Here is a 26,296-nt window from a genome sequence, read left to right on the forward strand (position 1 = left end):
CCCTGCCACTTTACATCTCAGCCACATGCAAAAACCAAAACCAAACTGAGGCAACAATTGTTCTCCAATAACATCCTGTTTTGAAGGCTGAGCATTTTCACATTTTTAAGGTAGAAGACAGTGTCTGAGTGGTGTAATGATATACCGTGCATATTTTTGCTCTTTGAAGGTTCTTTTTCTTCAAGCTGCAATGCTTCATACAGTACATGTTTCACTTTGGTGGATTCATTACTCTCATCGAATTGTATTCTGTAGAGTCTCCATTTCCCCTTTTGGTTGCAAATATGAATGTGACCCAAGCATAATGAACTAGAGGGAAAGTGACTGAAATGATGTAGACAGGGAAATTAGCAAATTTAAGCCCCAGTTCAACAGTAATATCTTCTTTAACATCACAAAACTGTGGCTTCCTGGGACCTCATATCAGTCCCTGATATGCAGAAGTTGCTTATTTTTGTATAAATCAGGCCTTTGCAGTGTAGAATTGCTGCTCAGACTCTTGCTCAGCTGGGTTTCATTTCATTTCATGTGTCTTCACATAGGGATTATTTTAAACCTCTATTGCCACTTAAAAACATAGATGTGTTTTTGCCAGCCAGTATACAGATGTTATTTGTTTTTATTTACATTATGCCATGGCTATACATGCAATTCTAATTAAATAAAAAAAAATAACAAAATGACAAAACACAACCTGAACTGAAATGAGGAGCACTGTAGGCTGAGGTGGGGCGGGTGGGAGGGGGAGTGTCTGGAAGATACTGCTTATAGAAGTAAAGCTTTTCCCCAAAGAGCAAACTGGATTGGTTGAGTAGATCGGGCAGCTCAGACAGGATGACCTTTCTTTGGTGGATTCATTTTTAAGGGTTTATGGAAGAAATGTACTTTAAGAAGTGGTTTCTATGAAAGCAAGGTGGCCAGCTGGTGGGAAAGTTCTCCAGGCATGTGATGCAAGATGAAAGATGGGCAGATGAGAGTGAACAGACTGGCTCTGTCATCCAAATGAAAACATGTCTTCTGGAAAATCAGAAAGTTTACAGGCAGAAAGAAGTATTAATGCAAACTGGTCTGCTCTACACAAATGATAGCAGAGGAGGAGGAACAGAGAAAACTAAAATCAGCACAGTCTCAAATTGGAATATCCTAGGGAATCAGTTCCCTGGGCTTTGAGAAAAGCCATTACACTGCAAACTGAAAAGTTATTGAAAAGATTGTGATTGAAAAGATGGTTCTTTGGTCTCATTAAACTCAGCATTGTTAATGTATAAGGCACCGATTATTTCACAGAGGTCACAGAAGTCACAGATTCTGTGACTTCCTGTAACCTCTGTGACTTCTGCAGTGACTGGTGTGGCTGACTTCAGGGCCATCTGAACAGCTGGCCCTGGGGCCCCAGGACCAGCCTCTCAGGTGCCCCAAGGCCAGCCACACTGGCCACTGCTGGAGTGACCCTGGGCCAGCTGCTCCAGCAGTCCCCAGGGCCAGCCACACTAGCCACTGCTCAGGAAGCCCCTGGCAGCTGGCTCCAGGGACTGCCTGAGCAGTGGCCGGTGCAGTTGGTCCCACGGACTGCCCAAGCAGCGGTCCCGGGGCCCACCCCAGAGCCAGCCACTATGGCCGCTGCTTGGGTGGCCCTGGGCAGCTGGTCCTGGGGACCACATGAGCAGCGGACAGTGCGACTTGCTAGTCCTGGGGGTACCCTGGGGACCATCCAAGCAGCAGCAGGATCTGGGTGGCTGGAGCAGCCCCAGGGGCACCCTGAGGCCATTTGGAGAGTGGTCCCCGGGAGCAGCAGCTGGGAGGCAGTCAACCCCCAACACTGGAGCAGGGCCATCCAGCGGGAGCAGCAGGGACCCAGAAGTAGAGAGTTAGTCCCCGGTATTTTTGGTAAAAGTCATGGACAGGTCACAGATCATGAATTTTTATTTATTGCTTGTGACCTGTCCATGACTTTTACCAAAAATATCTGTGACTAAATCTTAGCCTTATTAATTCATTTAACAAACTTGTAATTGTTTATTTATTAGCCACAATAAACTAGGCTTTTCACAGATAAGCCTGAATATAAGCTCCTGGCCTGGGGAGGTTACAGTTTAACTATATGAAGGGCTGGATCAAATAGCCAGCAAGTGACTGAGTGGTGACACTGGCACATGCCTTGACAGTTAAACCATTTTGGCATTGGGATTTTTTTCTTTTTTCTTAGTATTTACGTTTTCCTATCACCTGTTTGGTTACTGATTCCCAGAGGGGCAAGCTAAGGCTACAGGCCTTTAGGAAGAAGCATGTTTAAGGAGAGACTTCAAGCAGGCACACAAGCACAATGCCCTGGAACCTGCAGAGTTCCAATACATGCTGGGGAATAGCATTCCAGGGAATGCCAGAGAAGCACACAGGGGGGTTAAGGACAGGTGCAGGCCAAGAGAGTCATTACTGAGATCATGATTACACCAAGGGGCTCAACAGTTCCTTGGCCCCTGACTGGAGCTGGAAATTTGGCCTGGCCACCCCTCCATCAGGACAGAGGTGTGGCTGGGTTAAAATTGAGAGGTGCTGTGACCTTGTGCGCCAGGTCACAATGCCACTCATGCAGATTTGGACTGACTGCCTATCCAGAACTGTGACTTCATGCATCAGGTCACAATGCCACTCCCTCAGATCTGGTCCCGCTTCCCCTTCCTCAGGATGGCTGCAGGTTGAGTTGAAACAGGATTTAAATGACGTAAAAATACCTACTTCTGGCCCCGAGCTGCACTTTCACAGTATGCCTGCACTTTGTCAGGATGATCTTTCCATAGCACTTAATTGTACATGACATTAAAAATCCAGAGGCAATATAGCACATGCCACAGAAAACACCAGTGATAAATGGTACTGCTGAAGGGAACCAAACTTAAAATACCTCGGGGTTATTTGAGAGCTTGATTCATCTCTCAGTGACAATGAGTTTACATCATTTTACCCTCATTGACTTGAATGGACTTACTCCTGTTTACACCAATACAAGTTAAAGAAGAATTAGGCCCTAAAACTAAACTTTCCATCAACCTGAGAATCTGTTTTATCATACACATTTACATATTCTCCTCCACAAAAATATAACTTCCTTTAGTCTATTAATTCATTTAAGTGTACTAAATCTGTTTCCCCAGAGAGTGATTATTAAAAACCCAGTTCCTTATCTACATCTCTGTTTCTTTATTTTCTATAACTTATTAAGACAGAGTTCATAATAAAACCAATAAAAATCACCTCACAATAAAATAACAGAAAAAGGAGACAAGAAAAGGTAAATATTCCAACAGTAAAAGACAGGTAACATCACTGACTCAAAACGACACTAACGAACCTTCAGTTACCATCTTCTAAGTTCATTATTTCACCTTCTAACAGCATCAAGTAGTTAAATGTGAGAGTCTATAGGAGGGAGGCACAGATAAATAATTATGACACATACAAGGGGAAAAATGAAAGCCTTGTTTGGTTTGTTACAAGTGCTTAGGAGCCGGAGAGCAGAGTACACCACTTTAGAGAGAACCTTACAAACAAGACAGCTCAGTGCACAGGCTTTGCAGCCCAAATAAACTCTTAAATGGCATCATTTAGTGCATGACAGGTAACTGATCAGGTTTACCAGGGATAAACAAATTGATTCTAATAAAATCATACACACCTGGTGATCTCGATCTCCACAGCAGCTCTACAACTCTCAGCTGCAGTGCAGGTTTGGCTCAGGGGAGAAGCTTTTGAGACTCCAACAATAGGCTCATCTTTTGGCTATATTATCTTGCTGTTGAGCTAAGACTTACTGCCTCTGAAGTTTGCACAACTCCAAAGTTTGCAGGTAATGAGTGCCAGATTTGGCCTCAGCTATTGAAGGAGAGAGTGAGTATTAGAGGTCCTTCCTCGCTATATTTGAATTTTGCAGGGCACCGTAACATGCAGCCTGAACAATCTGATCTTGGGTACCAATCACTGTGTTATCTAGGGACCATATGGAAACTGAATGTGCACTGAGTTTGTTCTCCAGGACACCAACCCCTTCCCAGTGAAATAAAAATTGGAGATATGTCTTGCTACTCCAAAATGAAGAATAACCCTAAATACAAGGAAGGTTTTTAATACCCATTACTTTGATACTAGAGCACAGCTCCTAAAGGATTAATATGACTTCTAGCTGTGGTCAGATGGGTCCTACAAAGGGAAATTTTAGGCTGCTGCTTTTGTTTTATTCGTAAGAGGTCAAAGCCTGCATTCCTTACCTAATCTTCACTACAACATAACTCCCATGGAAGTCAATGGGTTACTGCCACTGTTAGCGCTATCTTTTATAAAGAGGGCAAGGAAGAGTGGGGACCGGGCAGCAGAGAGAAGTGAATGCTGCACCCCCCTCTCCCGGAGTGGTGCAGCAGCCATCTGTGCTCCTGAGAGCTCCCAGAGGTATTGTGTCTCCCTGAAGCACAATGCACCCTAGAGCTGCTGCTGGACTGGGTGCTCCTGCACTCCAACCTACAATGCAGGGCTGTGGCTATCTACTATCCAGCCCAAGGAAATTGTTACCATAGTGAAGGCTGTGTAAGAACTGCAGAATTTTACCCAAGATCCCCAGCAGGAGCCACTTGTGTTACGCTGAGGGCAGTAAAATGCACCAAACTTTAGACCATGAGACCACAGCCCCGTTTAAAATTTAAGGGGAATAAATATTGGCCAACATCAGCTGGGTCACCACATTCAGCTGCTCCCGAGTTCTTGCACGCTCAAAACCGATCACGGTAGGCAATCCAGAAAAAGAATTTAGCAGCTGCTTCCAAACCCAGTTTGAATTGATATGTGACCTTAGTGGCAATGGGACTCCCACCATAGCAAAGGAAGATCATCCTCTTGAGAAGAGCTCTACACCTTTGGGACTGGGCAATCCAAGAGAAAAAACTCTACTCCAGGGATGAAATATGAAGCCAATGAGGTTCGTGGATCTCTAACTTGTTTTTAAATATTCATTCTTGTTTAAGTTTCTTTATATAGGAAACAGGGAGATGTGAAATATGTGTACCATTTCTTTAAATGTGTATCAGGGTCTCCAAACAAGTGGGTTCCAGGAAGATTTAAGATGAAACTGCAGCAATGAAAAGCTGAGGAGACTGAGTAGCTTTAGGGAAAATACTGGTTTCTTTGTTCTAACACAATTTCTCATTTTATGTAGAAGACAGCAAATTAGTGGTTCTTTACCACTGTCTCAGGACTTTAATAGCAAGTAACTGTAATTCAGAACTTTCCCCATATGAGTATCAAATTCAGTTCCTGTTAGAAAAGTATAGTAGGGATGACAAGAGGTCTCTTGAACTTAAATGAAATAGTAAGAAGTGGCACAGTTTTTACACTCACTGTAAATTGCCCCTAGTGTACAGTATATCTCTCGATCTCTAAGAACAATGAAGTATAGCAGTGTTTTTTTATTGATACCCACACAGAACAACATAGAAATATCTCTCACTGTAAATTTTTTGTAAGATGCTACAGCAGGATCATCATTTAGAAAGAATATATGTATCTGGCCAAGGTGGGAATAGGAATTTTAAAATACTGATATAAAAGCAACATACTTTTATTCCAGTTGGGAACCAATTACAGTGGATTTTGGAAGCTGCTGTGCCCCACTGATTTTTCAATCTCCTTGACTGTGCTTCTAAATGAAAACATGGCTAGTTGCATCATACTTTTAGAGTATGTAAAACTTAAACAGCACGTCCACAGAATACTCAAAGTGCACACTGTGTAACATTCCCATATGTAAGCAGTATACATTGTGACTAAGTAACTTTGCCTACTTTTAACTACTCTGTATACTTAGAGGCATCTCAGCATGCTTTACAAAAAGAGTACTGGTTATTATGGGAGGCATAGCTCAGTGCTTTGAGCATTGGCCTGCTAAACCTGGGGTTGTAAACTCAGTCCTTGGGGGGAGCCATTTAGGGATCTGGGGCAAAAATCTGTCTGGGGATTGGTCCTGCTTTGTGCAGGGGGTTGGACTAGATGACCCCCTAAGGTCCCTTCCAACCCTGATATTCTATGATTATCTGGACACAGTACACTCCTGAAGCTTTACAGTTCCATTTAACTGGCAGAATGAATTCCAGTGAATAACATTCAGTTCCTATCAATACAAAGATCCCTTCCTATATGACAGCTGTGATTGTAAATCACCATGCTGCATGCATGCTGCTGTAAATCACCACACTGCAAAAAGAATGGTACAGTAAATGTCTCCTGAAATTCATTACAATTATCATCAAATACCAATAAAGTAAAATCAATGAGGACAAGCATCTGCCAAATATACATAAAAGTGCATGCCTTCTTTTTGTGTGCAGTCACCATGGCTGCACATACCTACTTGTTAACTGCATGCCCAAATGATCATATGAGGATGTTTGAGCATTCAATTACTTTTTGTTTCATACAAGTGCAGTAACCACACGCAAAACTAAAGAAGGAAGTTCCCAGTGCGTATCTAAAATATTTGAAAATCTCTCCCTACAGGCTTGATCTAAAGGATTTCAGCATTTGGCCCAGCCTTAGCAGTCAGTAAAACTGTATCTTTTTAAAGCCATTTGTTAGGTAAAGGTATAAGATGAACACTCATCCCCAAAAGGTGGACAAAATACTCTGTTTTCAAGCTTTTCCTCCCTGAATTTTTGTAGCTAAACCAATTTTGACAAAGCTTTGTAAGATAAAATGCACTCTTTTGTATTGAGATATTTTATTTCATGCCATTTCCCAGTCTTAATTTAAAGCAAAAGTTAATAAGTGAGTTTTAAAGTGCTAAAAATGGAAGCTTCTAAAGAAAATACTGATATATTCTCAGTTAAAATGATGTTGCCACACACTCTCATCAGTAATGACAAAGTAAAAGATAAAATCGAATAGAAAGGAAAAATAGGGTATGAAATAAAATAGTGGAGAAAAAGTAATGAATGGATAATACTACAGACTATTTTTGTGAAAGATTTCATTGTAATGATTGTTATATTAATAACAATATTATCTACTATAAAGGCATAACAGACCTCTTTTGAGCAAAATGTAATCCTGCTACACTTCATTAAGTTTCATGTTTTCCCTGTAATTTCCCAGCATTAAAGGAAACGTCATTTCACTGACTCTGCAGGAACAGACATACAACAACAAATAGAAAGTGTCTGCTCCAACTAGCTTGTTGAATTTGATAAAATCAACGCAGTCAAAAGGTTATCGTGCAAACATACTTGAATTCATCCAAAATGTTTCATTAAGAGTCTACATTCCTGGAAATTAAACAAGTTTAAAAGTAAACTAATGGCAAATGAATCAAAAAGCATTAGTTCAGCCAAGACTCATTATAAGTATTCTCATTTTGCTTTTTTGGTTTCTGGTTGAATTATCAAGCATGTACTAATTTATAGAGATACAAACAAATAATTGTTTAAAAGCTTTATAGTGTAGGTAGGTTTGAAGGTATTTGCATATTTATATTACTTCATACTTATGGGTTGGCTCAGCCCAGCAAGATGCTGAGCACACAAATACCGCCAGCACTGAGGACCTCCCAGAAGGCTTCAACACGATTGAGCCCTATCTGAGTCACCATTTTTATTTTTATGGTTTTGATATGCCCGTAAAAGAATATGGGCCACATTTAGCAATCCTTCATCACAAAATGACTTCCACTGATTTCATTGGGACTAATTTTAAAAGTAAAGACCATGTGCGTGATCAAGACTTAGGTAATGAACTGACAGAAAGACAATTAATCCTCTCTACACGTATTACATACTACAAAGGCATAGCTAGTGCTGCAAATGCTCCAATGTTCATTCTTATATTTGAAATAATTATTTCCAAAAGAATTTGGAACAGGTCTAGTTGTACAGGTATCCCAAAGAATAAGATAATTACATTCTGTGATACTATGTGGGAATTTGGACAGTTGAAGCATTTTTTTTATTGCATCACTCATAGTTAATCATACTGATGCATTATAAACTGAAAAATTGAAAACAAATATGTTTTTAAAAATCAATCAATCACAGTTCTGTGGTTGGAAATCACAAAAGTAGAAGGAATCTGAAGACCATTCACTTAAAATATTGGTTAAGAAACTCATGTGATTCAAACTATTGGACTACATGACAGAGCTTTTATGTAAGTTTGCCTTATTATACAATCAGCAACAAAAATGTAAATATTGTAGAGCTGCTCAAAAAAATGGGACTCAAATGATTTGGTGTGGGGGAGTGAAAGTTCCATCCCACTTTTCCTGTTGAATTTGGAAATGTTTTTACTAGCTCCATAGCTAACTAGAAAATGGAATGAATTTTTCACACAATTGTTTATGAAATATATGCCCGTTTTAGTATACAATTTTCAAAGTTTTTAACCAGCTCTAGAATAGTCACATTTATGATTTTATACTACACTGCAAACTATTTCCATATATGCAGGGCTAAATATAGGTCTACCACAACACACTGTCTCTTTAAAATCTCATCTCCAATACACTTACAGGAAGAGTGTTTGACAGACAAGCCCAGAATGCCAGCTTGCGGTACCTCTGACTCTCACACATTGAATTAGTACCACTGAAGTTGATAGGGGTACCTATGGAGGACAATGCTACTCGATGTGAGTAACATAGCATGGCCTGGCCCCAAAGCAGCAATCCTCTTCCTACTGAATTCACTGGGCATTTTGCCTTTGAACTCAAGGGGGGAAAGCCGGACTCTGCCCTGTAACAGCTTTGCAAAGTGCGTTTTTGAAATTATTTCCCAGTTGAAACTCTTCCTAGCCTAGCAGGTAAGTCTAACTTCTTAGATTTAAATCCAGACATCCCTTTGTCTCAAAATAATGCTCTTTGGGTTGCTTTGGTTCCTGCACATAGCAAGCAGGCAGAGAATAAGGCTGCACTTTGCTCTGGGAGATCCCTGCCCATGTCCCCTCTAGTCGCATCTCTACCTCACCTTGTCCAGGTAACAGCACCATATCCTTGTTCCAAGACTGTTAAAACAACCAAGGAAAAGCCACTTTCCCCAGGAAGTTTCCTAGCTGATCTAACTAGAGGAGCATTTGGAAATCTTCTTGCCATTGGCCAGGGACAGTGAGTTATATAGGCCCTTGGTGCCTGTGTCCCAGCAAATTCAGGCCACGGGGGCCAGGCTCCATCAATGTTCAGGCCCAGGTCTCTCCCCCTGCCCCCGCCTGCTGCCCCGTGTGCCTTCCCCAGCCCCAGCTGCCACACATGTGTGCCTCCCCCAGAGTGTCCCTGCCTGCACCCTGGACAGTGGGCCGCCCTGCTGCTCCTCACTGCACTCCCTTGCTGGCAGCTGCCAGCTACAAAAGGGAGCGGTGCTGGCAGCAGGCAGAGGCAGTGGCACAGCCACCACCTGCGGAGGGGAGGAGGTGCACATGTGATGGCAGCCCTCCCCCCCGCCAGCACCCATCACAGGTGAGCCAAGGGGGCTTCCTGGACCTGGGAGGGGCCCAGCCCCTAGGAACAATGCAGTGATGGTGCTGGATGAGTGTGCTGCTGAGGGCAGACGGGGGTCCTCCCCTGGAGCTTGCTGCTGCTGGTGGGGAGAGGGCTGGGGTGACTGTGGAGTCCTCCTCTCTAGTTCCAGCCCAAGGCAGCCTGCCTGCACCCCAAACTGCTCATCCCCAGCCCTGCCCCAGAGCCCACACCCCCAGCCCTGAGCCTCCTCCTGCACTGTGAATCCCTTATCCGTGGCCCCACCCACAGCCCTCACCCCTGCACCTCAACCCTCTGCCCCAGCCCTGAGCCCCCCCACACTCAAACCCTCATCCCCCCACACCTCAATGTTCTGCCCCATCCCTAGCCCTGAGCCCCCCATCCCAAACCCTCATCCCGCCACACCGCAAGTCTGCCCCAAATCCTCATCCCCCCGCACTGCAACCCTCTGCCCCAGACCTGAGCCCCTCCACATCCAAACCCTCATACCCCCACACTGCAACCCTCTGCCCCAGCCCTGAGCCCCCTCCTGCACCATGAACCCCTCATCTCCAGCCCCACCCCAGAGCCTGCACCCCCAGCCAGATTCATCGTCTCCCCAACCCCGCACTGGGCAATATAGGGAAACTGTTAATCCACTCCATGTTCGCATTAGTTTAAAAAATATATATCGATTTACAAGGCAGGCGCGTGTGTTGAGGCGGGGGAAACTTGGACCCATTCTGGGCACCCGCAAAAATGATACAAACCTGCCGCCCCTGCCATTGGCTGCCGTTGCACCTTGGAAATCTGCTCCTGCTAAGGGACTGGTTGCCTGACAGCATGAACAGGGTGGTGGGGCAAGAGAGACAAACTCTCCTGTCATTATACAAGCAACAATTCAGAGGAGTTCCTCCCCCTGCTCCCCCCATCATACCGATCCTTCCCCCCCAACCTTCAGCACGCACCCCGTTACCTCACATAATCCTCCCCCCGTCATACTGCCCCCTCAACCCTCAGCAAACACCCCGCTACCCCACATAATCCTCCCCCCGTCATACCGCCCCCCAACCCTCAGCACACACCCCGCTACCCCACATAATCCTCCCCCCGTCATACCGCCCCCCCAACCCTCAGCACACACCCCGCTACCCCACATAATCCTCCCCCGTCATACCGCCCCCCAACCCTCAGCACACACCCCGTTACCCCACATAATCCTCCCCCGTCATACCGAACCCCCCCAACCCTCAGCACACACCCCGTTACCCCACATAATCCTCCCCCCGTCATACCGCCCCCCCCAACCCTCAGCACACACCTCGTTACCCCACATAATCCTCCCCCCGTCATACCGCCCCCCCAACCCTCAGCACACACCCCGCTACCCCACATAATCCTTCCCCCGTCATACCGCCCCCCAACCCTCAGCACACACCCTGTTACCCCACATAATCCTGCCCCCGTCATACCGCCCCCCCACAATCCTCAGCACACACCCCGCTACCCCACATAATCCTTCCCCCCCCTAATCCTACCGGCTCTTCCCCCCAACCCTCAGCACACACCCCGTTACCCCACATAATCCTCCCCCCGTCATACCGCCCCCCCACAATCCTCAGCACACACCCCGTTACCCCACATAATCCTCCCCCGTCATACCGCCCCCCCACAATCCTCAGCACACACCCCGTTACCCCACATAATCCTCCCCCCGTCATACCGCCCCCCCCACAACCCTCAGCACACACCCCGCTACCCCACATAATCCTCCCCCCGTCATACCGCCCCCCCACAATCCTCAGCACACACCCCGTTACCCCACATAATCCTCCCCCCGTCATACCGCCCCCCCCACAATCCTCAGCACACACCCCGTTACCCCACATAATCCTCCCCCCGTCATACCGCCCCCCCACAATCCTCAGCACACACCCCGTTACCCCACATAATCCTCCCCCCGTCATACCGCCCCCCCACAATCCTCAGCACACACCCCGTTACCCCACATAATCCTCCCCCCGTCATACCGCCCCCCCCAACCCTCAGCACACACCCCGCTACCCCACATAATCCTCCCCCGTCATACCGCCCCCCAACCCTCAGCACACACCCCGTTACCCCACATAATCCTCCCCCCGTCATACCGCCCCCCCCAACCCTCAGCACACACCCCTTAGCCCCCATAATCCCCAACACTCTCACGCACGTTAACTTTCCCCCTCGCCCATGACTGGGGCCGGTAGGTGCTATTGCAATCCCAATAATGATGCATCCCTTCCTGCCCCCACCTCAACCCCACACGTCTTTCCTCCTCTGCAGTCTCCACCCTCACCCCTTAACACCCCGGCTCCCTTTCCATCTCCTATCGCACCCCGCTGCTCCCCTCTCCTCCTCCGCTGGCCCCCTCGCACGCCAACTCCCCGAGCCCTGAGCGCTATCACCGCCCCCGCCTAGCCAGCCCTGACCAGCCGCTGCTATAAAACCCTACCCCAGGGTCAGCAGGAGGCGCTTACCGCGCGTGGACCTGGGCTGCAGCGGCGCTGATCTCCCCGCGAGACCCGTGTGGAAGAGGCGGTCAGTCAGGGGCACATCCAGACTCCTCCTAGGGCTGCCCGGGGCGTTCAACTGCAGCTCGTGCCGATCCGCCGTGAGCTAGGGAAGCCGCAGCCAAGTTACAGTGAAATCCTGGCCCCTAGCTCTCTGGAATCGGATTACACCAACTCCCCTGGCCTCTGCTTACTTTACGTGGGGCACCTGAAACCACAAGAATCTAATACAAATTGGGCTGAAAAGAGCTGCATCTGATCTGGATTGCCTCCAAGGGGGCTGGAGGAGAGAGCTTTTCGGAACAAGAGGCCAGTGGGTTCGTTTTTGCTTCCGGCATGATGTGTTCTCTTTGATTCAATTAAATACTCGGATCTTAACAAAATAACCACCAAGGCCCGCAAATGTTGGCAAATGCATATCTTTCAAAAGTACTTCAGGCACCACTTTAAACAGCTTGTAAAGTATCCGAGAAATTGCTGTGGATTTTAAGATCACAGGCCAGATGAGCTGGCTGGACATAGCTTTATTCACAATAACGTTCCTCACTTTTCAACAGCTGTCAACTGCATTAATGCAGGGAAAGGCAGTGGCTGTCTGAAATGCAAGGTGCTCCTTATTTCAACTCAGTATTTGACAAAGAATTCTAGGAATTATTTAGTTAATTCTATGTCACAGTATAAATAGTAGGATAAACCCAGCGCCTTTCCCAACACTGAACTTCACTCAGAATGATCCCAAATTGATGCTAATATTTGGTTAAGACAGGCTCACCATAGTACCTGTTGTCCAGTCAAGGGGAGCTGCTAGAGGCAGATGAGAGCGAAAGCAAATGGAAAGTTGAGATTAATTTGGGGAAATGAATTATGCCTGGGCTGTCCAGGACTTGTCTAGGCTAACATTTATGGAGTGATGTTACTCCTTTTATCTCAGCCATTTAGCACGGGTTAAGTTAAAGCAATGTTCCTAGTTGATACTAGACTTCAAGAACGTATTATATGTGCCAACATCACATCCTGAATCTAGTCTAAACAAGGCCTGGATTCAGCACAATAAAGTCCTGTCTTCTGGGGCAAAAAAGTGTTTTTCAATCCAATTTCCTCAGGGCTTGTCTACATCAGAAAGTTGCAGCGCTGGTGAGGGAGTTACAGCGCTGCAACTTAGGAGGTGTACACATCTGCAGGGCACCACCAGCGCTGCAACTCCCTGTTTGCAGCGCTGGCCGTACTCCCGTTTTGTCTCGGGTGTAGAGGATCCAGCGCTGGTGATCCAGCGCTGGTAATCAAGTATAGACACTTACCAGCGCTTTTCTTGACCTCCGTGGAATAAGCAGGTATCCCAGCATACCTGAGGAAGCCTCTGGTAATCAAGCTGGTCTCCTTCCCCGGCTTGCTCTCGCGTTCCCCGAACCCCGAGCAAGCAGGTCTCCTTCCCTGCGGTTTGCAGGGTGGTTCCGGGAACGCGAGAGCAAACCGCGGCGAAGCTGGTCTCCTTCCCCGGTTTGCTCTCGCGTTCCCCGAACCCCCGAGCAAGCAGGTCTCCTTCCCTGCGGTTTGCAGGGTGGTTCGGGGAACGCGAGAGCAAACCGGGAAAGGAGACCAGCTTCGCCGCGGTTTGCTCTCTCATTCCCCGAACAAGCAGGTCTCCTTCCCTGCGGTTTGCAGGGTGGTTCGGGGAACGCGAGAGCAAACCGCGGCGAAGCTGGTCTCCTTTCCCGGTTTGCTCTCGCGTTCCCCGAACCCCCCTTGAAGCCGCCCAACAGCGCTGCAGTGTGGCCACATCTAACACCACTTGCAGCGCTGGTTGCTGTAAGTGTGGCCACTCTGCAGCGCTGGCCCTATACAGCTGTACTAATACAGCTGTAACAACCAGCGCTGCAAAATTTTAGATGTAGACATGGCCTCAGATGAGTTAGCTTAACTCAATTAAGATATCCTTTAACTCTTCCTAGCAGGTAAAGTCTAACTTATTAGATCTAAATCCTGACATCTCTTTGTCTCAAAATAATGCTCTTTGGGTTGGTTTGGTTCCTGCAGTATGCAAGCAGGCAGAGAACAAGGCTGCACTTTGCTGCACTGAAGCCTAACAACCAGCTCTAAATACTCTGAAGGTGCATCCACACTAACAAAACAAAAAAAAGTGGGGGGATCAGGTTACTGTGTACTAGATAACATATGATAAAATCCTAGTGTGAGCAAGACAAGTGTAATTTACACATAGGTCAGAGATAAATACAAGTGGGGAGCTGAGGGTTTACCTCAGTGCCTGCTAAGGTATGAAAACCTACAAACGGAGGTGTCCACCTTAGGAAATTACCACATTAGCAACTGTGGTAAAAAAGAGACACTAGGTGCTAAAACTACCTGAGAGGAGAACGTCTCCTTATTTGTCCATCTAGACACAGCCTCGGAGGCCATTGTGCCTTTCTCATAATTTTTTAAACCCTCTGACTCTTGACAGATGAATTAGGTGTGTTTTTTTAAATTACTTTGGCTCAGTCAAATTAGTTTAACAGGATTAACAAGCCTCTTTGGTCTTCATGAGCATTAAGGGCATGTCTACACTGCAGGTGAGAACAAGCCTTCACATGCAAGTGCTCCAGAAATAGCTGCATAGATGTTGTGGCCAGGGCGGACTCTGAAGCCTGGAGCAGGAGGGGAAAGGACTTAAGAGCCCAAGTTACAAGATTAAAGCAACATTTACACTGCTATTTTTAGGGTGCTAGTGCAAGTCTGTGGCCCTGGACTGGGAGAATCATTCCCACATGCAGTGTAGACATACCCTAAGAGGGCTTCTTAGTTAATTCAATTGAGCTAATACAATTAGAAACATACCCTTTTTGCCCATCAAGACAGAGCCTATAGACAACCTTTGAACTTATCTCTTACTAACATTAACTTCAGACTTTCCTTTAACTCACTTAAGGAAAAAAAAAAAGACAGTTACCTTTTCCGTAACTGGTGTTCTTCGAGATGTGTTGCTCATGTCTATTCCACAATAGGTGTGCGTGCTCATCATGTGCACCGGTGTCGGAAGTTTTTCCCCTAGCAGTACCCATAGAGAGCACTCCTAACAACCCCTGGAGTGACGCCTCCATGGCGCAGTATAAGAGGTACTGCGCGCTCCCTCCACCCTCAGTTCCTTCTTGCCAGACAACTCCGACAGAGGGGAAGGAGGGCGGGATGTGGAATAGACATGAGCAACACATCTCAAAGAACACCAGTTATGGAAATGGTAACTGACTTTTCTTCTTCGAGTGATTGTTTGTGTATTCAACAGTAGGTAATTCCAAGCTGTATCTGTTGGACATGGGTAGAAGGGACAAATTCTAGGGACAGAGCACAGCCCTGCTGAACCCAGTGTCCTCCCTGGTTTGGGAGATGATCGCGTAATTCGAGGTGAAAGTGTGAACTGAAGACCACGTAGCAGCCCTAAAAATGTCCTGGATGGGGACATGGGCCCAAAAGGCGGCCGACGAGGCCTGCACCCTAGTCGAGTGTGCCCTCATAATTGACACCAGGGAAATTCCCACCAGGTCATTACACGTACGGATACATGATGTTATCCAGTTGGAGAGCCGCTGAGTGAAGATTGGCCAACCCTTCATGCGTTCGGCTGAGGTGATGAACAGTTGCGAGGACTTTCTGAACAGTTTTGTCTGCTCCAGGTAGAAAGCCAGAGCCCATCTCACATCCAGCATGTGGAGGTGGTGCTCCTTACTGGACGCATGGGGCTTGGGGCAGAGGACTGGCAGGAAAATGTCCTGACCCATGTGTTAGGCGGAGACCACCTTCGGGAGGAACGAAGGATGTAGGTGGAGCTGAACCTTATCCTTATGGAACACCGTGTATGGGGGATCAGAGGTCAGGGCCCTGAGTTCTGAGACCCATCTAACTGACGTGATTGTCACTAGGAAGGCTACCTTCCACGAGAGGTGCGACCAGGAGCATGTAGCCAGCAGCTCAAATCAGGGGCCTGTGAGGTGGGCCAGCATCAGGTTCAGGTCCCACTGGGGGTCTGACATATGAGAAGAGAAGATCCAATCTCTTAAGGAATCAGCCAGTCATATCATGAGAGAATACCATGTGGCCCTGCACCGGTGGGTAGAAGGCCAATATGGCCGCCAAGTGCACCTTGATGGATGAGGGTGCCAGGCCCTAGGCCCTAAGGTGAAGGAAGTAGTCCAGAATGAGCTGGATCAGGGCAGCCATGGGGGGAATGCCCTGCTCATCTTCCCATTGGGAGAACTGAGATCACTTTGCCAAGTAGGCTCGGTGCATGGAGGGTCACCTGCTTTCCAAGAGGAAGCGCTGGACGTCTTCTCCGAGCACGTCCTCTCCTCCTGACCTAACCATCGAGCAGACACGCTGTGAGATGGAGTGCTGCTAGGTTGGGGTGGAGGAGGTAGCCCTGGTCCGGGGAGAACAGGTCCAGGCAGGATAGTAACGGCCACAGCAAGGCAACCACCAGGCCCGTGAGGGTCCTGTACCAATGCTGCCTGGGCCATGCTGGAGCAATCAGTAGGACCCAGTCCCTGTCTGCCTTTATCTTTTCCAGGACCTTGCCTATCAGTGGGAATGGGAGGGAAGGCATAGAGAAACCAGCCTGACCAGGACAGGAGGAAGGCATCAGAGATAGTGCCCCATTCCAGTCCCCCCTTGCAGCAGAACAGGGGACAGTGATGGTTCTGCCGAGTTGCAAACTGGTCCACCTGGGGAGTTCCCCACTCTTGGAAAAGTCTGTACACCACCTCTGGGTGAAGAGACCACTTGTGCTAAGAGAAGAAGTCCCTTCTCAAGCGATCCGCCCGCGAGTTCCAGGCACCCGGTAGGTGGTAGGCAAATGTCATGGGCCATACAGAAGTCCCACAGCCTGAGGGTTTCCTGACTCAGGGCAGAGGATTGGGCCCCACCTTGCCGGTTGATGTAAAACATCAAGGCCATGTTGTCCGTGAGAATCCTGACCTCCCAGCCCTTCAGGTGAGAGCAGAAGGCTCTGCATGCCCGCCGCACTGCCCTGAGCTCCTTGATGTGGAGGGCCAGGTCCTGCACAGACCACAGACCTTGGGTCTGAACATTCCCCACATGGGCTCCCCACCCCAAATCCGATGCATTGGACACCAGTTTCATCGACAGGGACCTGCCTCTGAACAGAACCCTGTGGAGCATGTTCCCAGGGGAGGACCACCATCTTAGGGAGGCGATCACCGGTTTGGACACAGTGAGGACTTTGTCCATCATGTCTCTGGCCGAGAGAACGCTGAGACCAACCAGAGCTGGAGGGGCCTCATCCTGAGTCTGGCGTGGCAGACCACATACGTGCACACTGACATGTGACCCAGGAGCTGGAGGCACACTCTGGCTGTTGTCACTGGAAACCTCGTGACCGTGCTGATGAGCCCTTTCAGGGTCTCGAACCTGTTCTGAGGGAGGGAGGGAGGCTCTGGTTGACGTGGCATCCAGGACCGCCCCGATAAACTCTATGTGTTGTATCGGGACTAACATGGACTTGGTGTCAAGTATCAGAGGGGTAGCCGTGTTAGTCTGGATCTGTAAAAGCAGCAAAGAGTCCTGTGGCACCATATACACTAACAGATGTATTGGAGCATGAGCTTTCATGGGTTAATACCTAGTTCATCGGATGCATGTCTTGATGTCATTTACCAACAGGCTCAAAGTGGTGCATATGGACAGAAGGAGCATCACGTGATTCCACACCTGCGACTGGGAGCTACCCTTGACCAGCCAGTCATCGAGATGAGGGGTCCAGATCTTCCCCTCTTACTCCTGAGGTAGGCCGCTACCACCGACATACACTTTGTAAATACCCTGGGGGCAGTGGGCAGGCCAAATGGGAGGACTATAAATTGGTAGTGCTCCTGCCCAACCGTGAAACGGAGCAAGCGTCTGTTTCCCTTGAATATATGGATGTGGAAGTATGCGTCCTGCAGATCGAGGGCGGTGTACTAGTCCCCAGGATCCAAGGAGGGGATGATGGAGGCCAGGGAGACCATGAGGAACTTGAGCTTCACCATTTACTGGTTCAGGCCTCGCAGGTCCAGGATGGGCCTGAGTCCCACTTTGGGCTTCAGGATAAGGAAAAAGCGGGAGTAGTACCCCTTGCATTTGAACTCCACTGGCACCACTTCTACTGCTCCTAGGCCAAGGAGCCACCCTACCTCCTGCTCGAGCAAGATCCTAGAGAGATGGTGTTGAGGACCCATTGGTCTGAGGTCAGCCACAACCACTCCAGAAGGAAAGCACACAACCGATTGGAGAAGGGAAGCTCTATTGTGCGTGGATCCCTGATGAGAACTGGCAGGGCACCTCCAGACATCCCATCAAAACCACCGTTTCTCTGCCTTTTTGCCCTTGGAGGACCCAGGCAGGCTGAGACTGTCTCTGTAGGCGTTTCCTATAGTCCCATAACCTTTTATAAGTGGGCTCGTATTTAGAGTGTGAGGCCTGGGCAGGAGCTGCTATGGTTTAAACTTAAGTTTAGTCAGATCCAGAACACAGAGACCCAGAGTCTGAAGCATCATATGGGAGTCTTTCAGGCCATGGAGTTTTATATCTATTTGTTCCGCAAACAGTGCTTTGCCATCAAACGGGAGGTCCTGCAAGGAGATCTGCGCCTCACTGGACAACCCAGAGAGCAGGAGCCACAATGCCCTTCTCATGGACATTGTGGAGGCCATTTACTACGCGGCCTTGTCTGCTGCATCCGTCGCTGCCTGCAGGGTTGCCCTGGCAGCCCCTGTACCTTCCTCCACCAGAGCTTTGAACTCCTTCATGTCACGCTCCTGGAAGAAGTCCTTGAACTTGGGCAGAGAGTCCCACAGATTGAACTCATACCAGCCCAGAAAAGCCTGATGGTTTGTTATCTGTAACTGGAAGCTCAAGGATGAATAAATTTTTCTTCCAAATGAGTCCAGCCTCCTTGAATCTTTATTTTTCGGAATAGGGGCTGGTTGAACATGCCACTCCCTGTGGTTGACCAACACGACCACGAGGGAGTTAAGAACAGGGTGGGTTTATAGGTATTCATGCCCCTTGGTGGGCACAAAATACTTGCCTTCTGCTCTCTTAGAGACAAGGGGCCAATGAGGCTGGGGTTTGCCACAGGGCATTTGAAATTTTCCCCACCTCTTTGTGGAGAGACAAGGCCACTCTGCCCGGTACTGAGGCAGACAGTATGTTAAACAGGGAGTCTGAGGGCTCCTCCACCTCCTCTGCCTGGAGGTTGAGGCTTGATGCCACCCTTTTTAACAGTTCTTGGTGGGCCTTAAAGTCCTTCTCCGGGACGGAGGGAGGAGGGGCTGTAATCGCCTGATCAGGGGAGGGCGAGGAAGCCAGCGCCGTAGTTTGTGTGTCCACTAGCACCAGAGGGTCCACCATCTGGTCAGTGTCTGGGCACGGTGCCAAAGTTGTACGTCCCACCAACTCCTTCCTCAGAAGCCGGGAGAGGGAAGCCGATGGCCCTTCTGAGGCTCCAGCCACTGAGCAAACCCCCACCAGGGGCTGCGTCAGGGGCCACGGTGCCCACTGGTACCATTGCACTGGCCATGAGGCCCAGTGCCATTGCACCTGCTGTGGCACTGGGGGAGTGGACTGCTCGGCCTGACCTATCAATGAACGGTTACAAAGAGAGGCCAGGCTGACATATGACCTGCCACTGTCCCTGGACTGGAAGGAACAGTGGTGCTGGGAGCAGAGCAGACCCTGAGACCTTGATCTCGACCTGGAGGTCTGGTACCATCGGTAACAGCTTCTTGGCTATCGGCTCCGACAGGCGGATCCGCGATGGGGACTCGCAAGTGATCAACACCCAGGGCTGTGGGAACAGTGCTATGCGATGAGTTTCACCCAACCAGCATGAACAGTCTGCATGCAGATCACTCACTGGCACTGGGCACCGACAAGTGTCACACGACTGAAAACCCGGGGCGCGGGGCATGGCCCAGCCCGGGCACGCTAGCTAATCTAAACTAAAACTAATTGACTACTAACTACAGGTCACATACACTGAACGAACAAGAGTTCTGGAGACAAGCTACAGCAAAGCCGGAGCAGAGCAGTTCTGAAGCACCTTTACTGATGGCAAGAAGGAACTGAGGGTGGGTGGAGCGCACAGCTCCCCTTATACCGCACCATGGAGGTGCCACTCCAGAGGTTGCGGGGAGCGCTTCCCTGCGGGTACTGCTAGGGGAAAAACTTCTGACACCGGTTCACGTGGCAAGCACACACATCTACTGTGGAATACACATGAGCAAACACTCAAAGAAGAACATCAGCTACTTCACTCAATAGGATTCAGATAGGGTTAAGAACCTAGACTGATTAAGTACTAGTAATTTCCCCATGTATGACTATCAGAGTCACCTTTTTCTGTGTCTGCTTGCAATTAAATTTAATTAAATGTTAATTTTGATGTATTCTGTTCAAAGATCCAGTGTAGAATATGGAGGCATTTTTCTTTAGGACGTATTTTTAAGCTGTGCCAAGTGCACTTAGTTCATATGGGTAGGTCCACTTTTTAGTACTTCCATTACTTGTAATACATAAATAATAGAATATTGCCCATGTGAGGATGCCTCCTTATTTCCGTGTGCATGGATAATGTGCTGTACTACATAAATCTCTAAACATCATGGTAAGTGTACATGTATGAGTGGGACTGCTAGCACTGATTCTGAATGCTTACAGCCTGACTCAGAAACCACTGAACCCAATGGAAAGACTCCCATAGACTTCAGTGGGCTTTGGACCCTAGATTCAAACTCTTGGAACAACATGCTCAAATGTGAGCAGCTTTTCATTTATATTAAGAAAATAAACTGAGCTGCATGCTGAATACTGCATTTGGATTTTTCAGATGAGGTCTGGGCCCACTCAGCTCTACATGGATATTAAAAATCCCATGGCACTTATTATATAGGAATATAGTAATATGAGCAAAGTAGGGCCAAGGTTTTCCCTCCTCTGATGCTATTCAGTGTGCTGAGTGTTGTTCGGTAGCTGTCTTCCATCCCAGACCTGGCTCCCTGTCCGTGGTGCTGTATGTAATTTACAAAAAGCAAGCGCAACACTCCCATTGACTTCAGTGGTGCAGAAGCAGGACCTAGGAAAAGAGCTATGTTGTGATTTATTACACAGCTTCCACAGAACTTCTTCAGGGCCAAATCTTGGGCCCCTTACCCAGCATAAGTAACTGCAGTATGTGCGCAGCAGGAGAAATTCTTCTCCCCAGGTCATGGAGCTACTCTGCAGGGATACTGCAATCCAAAGGTGAGGGTAGCCCATTTGTCTTCCAGCCCTGACAACACATGCCTTACCTTCATCTGAACCCCATGTCCAGGCATCCAGGGTGCTCTTGTGGAGTGGGCTCTGCATTGCACAGGGGTGCTGCCTGCATACCTCTTCTCTTGTACTATGGAGTCACCCCAGTTCTGCTGCCAGAGGGTTCTCTGCCCAGGGCTGGATTTGTCCCAAGCACAGAACTGATAGGGGGTGATTTAAAAATATATAAATACAACAGTTATATTTTTGGTGAGATTCAGATTATTCTGGTTTCTGTTCTTAAACTAAAACCCTATCATGTTGTCTTAGTATTAAAAGCCTTTCCACATAGGGAACTCATGATTTAGTAGTAGAGTTAATACAATGTGTGAGAGCACCTCTGTTGGGCATCCAGCTTTTTAATACTGTATTGTGATGAACACTTGATTACAGTTAGAGATGCTCTTCTCAGATTGGTCTGCCGCTCAAGAGATATGAGTTCTATTCCTGCCTCTACCACACACTTCCTGTGTATCTTTCAGAAAATGATTTAGGCAGTGCCTGCACTCAGAGGAGCTGATTTTGTGGTTTCTCCTGGGGGTGCTGGACTCCCACTCCACCCCAAGCTCCACCCTTACTCCTTTTCCCAAACCCCCACCCCACCTCTTCCCACTCCATTCCACCCCTTTCCCTTGCCTCTTCCTGCTCCCACTCCTCCCCTTCCCCCACCCATGCCTTCTGCATGCCACTGAACAGCTGATCGCTGGGGGGGGGCACTGAGAGGGAAGGGGAGAAACTGATCAGTAGGGCCCACCAGTGGGTGGGAGGCACTGTGGAGAGGGCTGCTGGTGGATGTTGAGTATGCACTATTTTATTTCTGTGAATGCTCAAACTCTGGAGCACACAGAGTCAGCACCTATGCCTGCACTGGCCTTTATCCTCAGTGGCAACAATAATGGTGGTGATCTAGCCAACTACTATTTCATTTGTGTTGACAAGACACAGTTCTTTACTTCATACAATAGGGGTAATAATACTTTCCTACCTCTCCGAGGTGTTGTACAGATACATTCAGATATGAAGGTGGTAAGCACCATAGAAAAACACATACATAAATAAATACCTAACCAAATAAATAAAGCAATAACGGTGCAGGGATTGGGAATACATGGACATTTTGTAATGCAACTACAGTCTGCTGCACAGGAAAATGACATTTTAACAAATCATGTAACTTGTTTACATCATGTATATATAGTGGTCAGTAATAGTAGGGGCTGAGATCGGACTGGCTAGAGTAATATACATGACTTCATTGAATCATTAAAGAACTGGAAGAAATTCTCCGTTCCAGTAAGAATGTTGCAGGATCTTGTCCTACATTCATGTCTTTCTGACAGGTTTTCCCATGTTACTCGGGGACATTTCTTTTTGCCCATGTACATTTCACTTGCTGCTGCATGAGAAGTAGTACTTTGAGATATTACATGAAGTAGTTTATCAAACAATAATGGACATGAATTTCACTTTGATCCCTTCACTGCTCTCTCTTAAAATTTTCTGTTTATATCAAAATATCAAAGGAACACATTCATTTACTTGGAATACTGGGCAGTGAAGAAGTGCATTTCCTGGAATATAATTTTTTAGCTCTTGTTTAGTTTTCTGTCCATGTGGGACAGAAAATGAAACTTTCAAATTTTTCAAACCTCTTCCGAAAACAGTGTGATGCAACATCTAACAAATAGAAACCATGATGCTAGAAATTGCCAGATGTATGAGAGAATGCTTTTGGAAAGTTTGGGAGGGCAATAAATGCTCGCAGTATATAGTATCATTAGCTGTCTCACACAAACAACTGTACACAAATGTTAATATTTCACCTACAGCAATTATTTGTGATAAACTCAAAGCAGCACAGCACCACCTCCCTCTCCCTGCCCCATTAAACCTCCCCAGACCAAGATTAAGGGATATATTTTAATGGTGTGTTTAGGCCAACATTTTAAAAAATGGCCACTGATTTCAGGTGCCTCCAATTTTGGATGCCCAGCCTGTGACATCTTGAGACTACAGGCAGTCCTTGGACTTATGACACAATTGGTTCCTGAAAATTGCGTCTTAAGTCAAAATTTTCTATCTCTGAACTGATTTTTCCATAGGAACAATGTTATAAATGTGGGACTGGTTCCTGAACCAAGGCCAGATACACTATTTGCACCCAAATAACTCAGATTTTTGTACTCAATCAATTATAGATGAGTAATTTAGCTACATTAATGTCAGGAGGCATGTCATCAAGGATGGTTGGATGACCAGAAGCATTGTCAAGGATTAACAATGCTTTAAATGCAAGACTGTTTTTGCTGCAATAATCCCTGATGCTTGGCACAAAACGATGATCAAACCAATCCTCAAAAATGTTCTTATTGACCCAAGCCTTAGGATTAGATTTCCATATCACTGGAAGAAATGTCTTGGAATATCCCTTGAAAGCCCTGCAGTTTTCCAAATGGTACACAAGCTGCAAAAGTTTAAAGTCACCTGCAGCATTTGCACCAAGAAAAAGAGCAAGCCTATCTTTAGCAGCATTGTGCCCTGGCATGGATTTCTCTTCTTTGGCAATGTAAGTTCTCGGTGGCATTTTTTTTTCCAAAAGAGACCAGTTTTGTCAACATTAAAAACTTGCCGAGCACAATACTCATCCTCTTCAATGATCTCAGCCAATGTCTCAGGAAAAGCACAATCTGCCTTCTCATCAGCACTGGCAGCTTCACCTGAGACCCTGATGTTATGCGAATTGTCCCCGGCTTTAAAACACATAAACTACCCCCTACTTGCATTACATGGATTTTGATCCTCCAGCCAAACGATTAACAATTTCTCAACTTGAGCAATAAGTCCAACACGCTGTTTCATTATCACAGCTGATTTAATAGGAACTGAGCCCTTAACATGTTCTTGAACTCTTTCCTTGTCTTTAAGGATGGTCACGATAGTCATTCAGGAGCTATCCAAAGCTCTACCGATTTCAGCTGGTGTCTCACCTTTCCAAACCTCTTAATTATTTCCATTTTTGTTTCCATAGTAATTGTTCTACATTTCTGAGAAGAAGAAACATCAGGTTTATTCTTTTCTGCCATTATTATGGGAAAATAAACACAAAATGTTAAGAAGAAGTTTGGAAACACAAAGATTCACCATATAAAAATGGCATCGGAAGAGCAACTGAACATCTTGAGTCAGGGAGGTGGGTGGCGCAGAATGTCAGTGTGCACGTATGACCATATTAACTTGTTCGCTAGCATAGCATTGCATCGGATTGAGCATTGTAAATTTGAAACTGACGTTAGAAAGTCAAAACAGAGTGTCAATTTATAAACTTCATCAGTGTTGTTTACCATAACTCAAACATTGTAAAGTTGAGGACTGCCTGTAGTTTTCAGAGGTGCTGAGCACCACAGCTCCATTTGATATCAGTGAGTGTTTGGGTCCTCAGCATCTCTGAAAGTCAGGCTCAAACTCTCAGGCTTGGCATCCATAAACAGAATTCCCTATCTGCATCTATAACCCAAACCTGGACACCTTTGGAACATGCAATTCTTAACTCCTTACATTCAAGACCAATAAGGAAAGGCTCTTGAGACCAAATTATGTAGTTTTTCTTAGCTATTTATTGGACGTCAATGGGAGATCAGAAGATAGTCTAAATTCAACACCAGAATATACTGCAGCCTCAAAAATACATAAATGCATCAATCACAACTCCAGTTCCAATAGATATATTTAGATAAAATGTACAGGGGTTGACCTGTAAACAAAACTTAGAAAATAAAGCTTAGGGAAGAAATGTCCACAGTATAGAATTAATTAAGAAGACAATTATTTGTGCTAGCTGAAATCTTGGTTAGAGGGAAAAAAAAGAAATATGAGAAATTAACAAGAGCTTAATATTTACCCTCCCATAGCTGTTGAGGGATTAGAAATCACTGCATGTCTCTTCACATACCATTTTACATACATCTCAGCACCACTTTCCTGCATCTCTGAAAGAGTTACTGGTTAGAGCCTTTTAGATCGGGTAGGCTAAATATAGGCAGAACAATTTTTAATATTAGTTGAACAAAAATATCCATTTCCATTCAGTAATTACCAGCTTGCATACTTTAAAACTGGATATGAGAAAGTACAGAAGTGATCTCTTATTCTTTTCACTAGGTACTAGCCTGAATACCAAAAAGCCTGAAAGGTAAAATCCTCCAGGCATTGTCAACACTGGGAAAATGCATCTTGTTAGAAACTGTGTTAACTAACGTGATGTTAGATCCTTGGATACTTAGAACCTGATCATGTCAGGTGCTGACCACCTCCTGTGAAGTAAGCCCAAGAGCTGCTCATCACATTTCAAGACTGGCCCCTTAAAGAACAATTCTAGTTCATGGATTTCCAACCAGTTAACCCCAGATTAAAGGCTAGATAGAGCCCATTTCCATGATCAGGTTGAGGTGTTGCTTTGTACTATTGAAGGCTGGCAGCCTCAGGGGCACTGCCGCTGCTTTTTGCTCTTCCTTGGGGCAGTCTGTAACATGGCTTGGAATGTTCTTCCACACACATGGAATTAGTAGTTCATACTGTATAAAAAATAACACAACACTACAGATACAAGACAAGATTCTGCCTGGCTCTTACAGAGCGTGGGTTGGGAGGAGAGGTCAAGGACCTCTCTCCCTTCACCTGGACTTTACAAACTGCTGCAAAATTGCAGTTCCACTGCTCCTTCCCTACTCCCTAGTGGGTGTGCAATACCCAACTGGGAGAGGGGGGAGATGGAGGTGAAGCCACAGCCCTCTCCCCACTCCACACCAGCTCACAAAGCTGGCGGTGTTGTGAAGGACATTGATTTCATTTCACAGATGGGGAAACTGAGGCTCTTGAACTCCCTCCGTCTCTGGTTTTCCAACTGTAAAATGCTGATAATACTAATGACCAACCA

At 46.8% G+C, this 26,296-nt stretch overlaps 1 protein-coding gene across 3 annotated transcripts in view; it reads right to left on the bottom strand.

The window, feature by feature from the left end:
- The window catches only part of SLC16A12 (solute carrier family 16 member 12), a 69,263-nt gene that overhangs the window by 40,394 nt on the left and 2,573 nt on the right, over nt 1-26,296 (bottom strand). Inside the window, exon 1 of one of the 3 annotated variants that reach the window (XM_050959503.1) lies at nt 11,995-12,078. The exons of 1 other annotated variant lie outside the window; for it this stretch is intronic. The gene's annotated coding sequence lies outside the window, so the exon portion shown is untranslated. Of the gene's footprint in view, nt 1-10,248; nt 10,338-11,994; nt 12,079-26,296 lie in introns of those variants that run through there. One more of the 3 variants, XM_050959504.1, reaches the window with a different exon arrangement.

Source organism: Gopherus flavomarginatus, chromosome 6, assembly GCF_025201925.1.
Source record: "Gopherus flavomarginatus isolate rGopFla2 chromosome 6, rGopFla2.mat.asm, whole genome shotgun sequence".
Taxonomy (NCBI): Eukaryota; Metazoa; Chordata; order Testudines; family Testudinidae; genus Gopherus; species Gopherus flavomarginatus.